Below are 2,820 nucleotides of genomic sequence, written 5' to 3'. Positions count from 1 at the left end.
TTACTAATTATCAAATAGCCTCTTACATCACTGTCATATTTTCTCCATCTCCTATTAATGGGTCTTTATATATATATATATACTTTTCAAATATTGCTGTTATAAATAGTTCTACTTTCAACATTCTTTCTTTTTTTTTTTTTGAGAAAGAGTCATGCTCTGTCGCCCAGGCTGGAGTGCAGTGACACGATCTCAGCTCACTACAACCTCCACCTCCTGGGTTCAAGCGATTATCCTACCTCAGCCGCCTGAGTAGCTGGGATTACAGGCATGTGCCACCACATCGGGCTAATTTTTTTGTATTTTCAACCAGGCTGGTCTTGAATTCCTGACCTCAAGGCCTGTCTTGGCCTCCCAAAGTGCTGGGATTACAGGGGTGAGCCACCGCACCCAGCCTTACTTGCAACGTTCTTAGGAGTATCTCCTTAGGTTGTTTGGAAGTAGAAATCCTGGGCCAAATGAGAGTATCATAAAATTGTGTTCATGAAGTGCTACCAACTTATCTTTCTACAGGCAAATTAGAGTAGTTCTCTTCCATGTCCTGACCAAAGCTTGCTATTGTCAGACTTTTACATTCTGGCTAAACTGATAAAAGATAAATTATTTTTTATTGTTATTTTAGTTTACCTTGCAATGATTACTGGTGACCATATGAACTTCTTTTGATAGAAGAAATTTCAGATCAGGTAACTCCCTTTTATTTCTAATTTACTAACAGGTTTACTCCAAAGTGAGCATACAATTTAGTGCTTTTTCTGCATCTACTGAAATGGTTAGAGATTTCTTTCATATAATCTAGTAATGTAGTAAATTATATTGATATAAACTGTGATGTAACTTTTTCACATTTGTGATTCATCTTACACAATTATAATATATACTTTATCTATATTGTGGCTTCAGTAAGCTAATATATCATTAGGATTTTTGTATTAATGTTCAAAGTGAAATTGTTCAAATTTTCCTTATACTGTCATTTTCCAGGTTTGTTATTCACATTCTACTATATATTTAATAATTCAATCAGGCAAAATTTGCTATTTTCTTCTATCATAAAACATTTATATCAATTGAAGACTATTTCTTGAAAGCTTGGTAAAACTCAGCTGTAAAATGACATAGGTCTGATACCTTTGATGATGAAGTGCATGAATATTTAGACTACTCACTTACTTAGACAGTGATGTATACAATTCTCCTATTTCCTATGATTTAGAATGTCCAATGCATCCTAGTTTTCCACTTGATTTTAAGTTTTAGTGCTGAAAGCCTCACACCTGTGAACTCCCTCAGTCCCATATAAATCAAATGGTTGGTCATCCTGAGTGGAGTCAATATTGGTCATTTGTATTGTTTAGAGAAACTATCTAACCTGTAAAATTTACTGGAGTAAATATGCTCCCTATACTGTCTTATATAAACATCTTCTGTGCTGTACATAGATCCCCATTTCTTTGTAGAATTTGTTAATTTCTTTTAATCATTTATACTAGGAATCGGATGTTTTTGCAGTTTCTCAATTATTCTTGACCAAAAAAACAGCCTTTATTTTAATGATGATTTATATTAATTTTTCTTTTTTTTTAACTTCTGAACTTTTTATTGGTCTCCTGCTCCCCAAAGGGTACCCTGCTTCTGCTGCCTTAATGCCTCAGAACTTTGGTGGTGTTGGTCTCAGACACCACTTTGCCATCCACTATCCAGCGGGTGGCGGTGTTTCGGATGGTTTGCATGGAGTTGCTGCTGTCCACGGCATCAGCAAGACTGAAGCCCTCACTGTCTTCCAGCAGCGGGTGGTAGATGGCGATCTCAGCCTTCAAGTGGACCCTGATGTTCAGCGGGGCCTCCTACTCCTGGGCCTGGCGCTGTCTCTCTGCCTGGGTCTGCGCCAGCTCTGACTCCAGGTGCAACAGGATCCCATTGAGCTGCTCCATCTGCAGGGTGTAGCAGGCCTCCACCTCCCTCAGGCTGTTCTCCAAGCTGGCCCTCAGATTTCTCATGGAGTCCAGATCCATCTCCAAGGGCTGGACTGTACCTCTCAGCTCTGTGAGCGTCAATTCAGCAGCTCCAACCTCGGCGGACAGCGTGGCGACCACTGCGGTGCTGTCCTCAATCTGCTGAGACCAGTACTTGTCCAGCTCCTCTTGGTTCTTCCAAGCCAGCTCATCATATTGGGGCCGGATGTCTGCCATGATCTTGGCGAGGTCCTGAGATTTGGGGGCCTCTACCTCCATGGTCAATTCAGAGCTGGCAATCTGGGCTTGTAGGCCTTTTACTTCTTCTTCATGGTTCTTCTTCATGAAGAGCAGCTCCTCCTTGACGGCCTCCATCTCTGTCTCCAGCTGCAGCTGAGTGAGTGTCATCGATGACCTTGCAGAGCCCATGGATGTCGCTCTCCACAGACTGGTGCATGGCCCACTCTGTCTCACACTTGACTCTAAAGTCATCAGCAGCAAGCTGGGCATTGTTGATCTGCAGAACGATGCGGCATTATCCACAGTATTTGCGAAGATCTGAGCCCTCAGTTCCTCAATGGTCTTGAAGTAATGGCTCCAGACTCTGACCTGGGGTCCCTTCTTCTCCATGTGCTCCTGGATTTTGCTTAGGAGGCCAGGCAGTCGATCAGGCTTTGAATGGTCTCCTTATCATTCTGGATGCCTCCCATTCCTGCCAGATCCCCGGCCATCCCCATGGCCAGGCCCCCAGACCCTCTGCAGCCCCAGAAGCTGGTGGAGCGGGTCACAGAGATCTGGGAACCAGAGCCCCCGGTGCCTGCACAGAGGCTGGCTGCACTGCTGACCTGCCGGGCACCGCCGCTGG

General features: G+C 43.6%; 1 pseudogene; it reads right to left on the bottom strand.

The window, feature by feature from the left end:
• Positions 1 to 1,643: 1,643 nt before the first annotated feature.
• Positions 1,644 to 2,585, bottom strand: LOC119619749 (keratin, type I cytoskeletal 18 pseudogene; annotated as a pseudogene).
• Positions 2,586 to 2,820: the final 235 nt, after the last annotated feature.

Source organism: Chlorocebus sabaeus, chromosome 25, assembly GCF_047675955.1.
Source record: "Chlorocebus sabaeus isolate Y175 chromosome 25, mChlSab1.0.hap1, whole genome shotgun sequence".
Taxonomy (NCBI): domain Eukaryota; kingdom Metazoa; phylum Chordata; class Mammalia; order Primates; family Cercopithecidae; genus Chlorocebus; species Chlorocebus sabaeus.
Note: the sequence above shows the minus strand (reverse complement) of the source record. Positions and strands in the feature narration are given on the sequence as shown.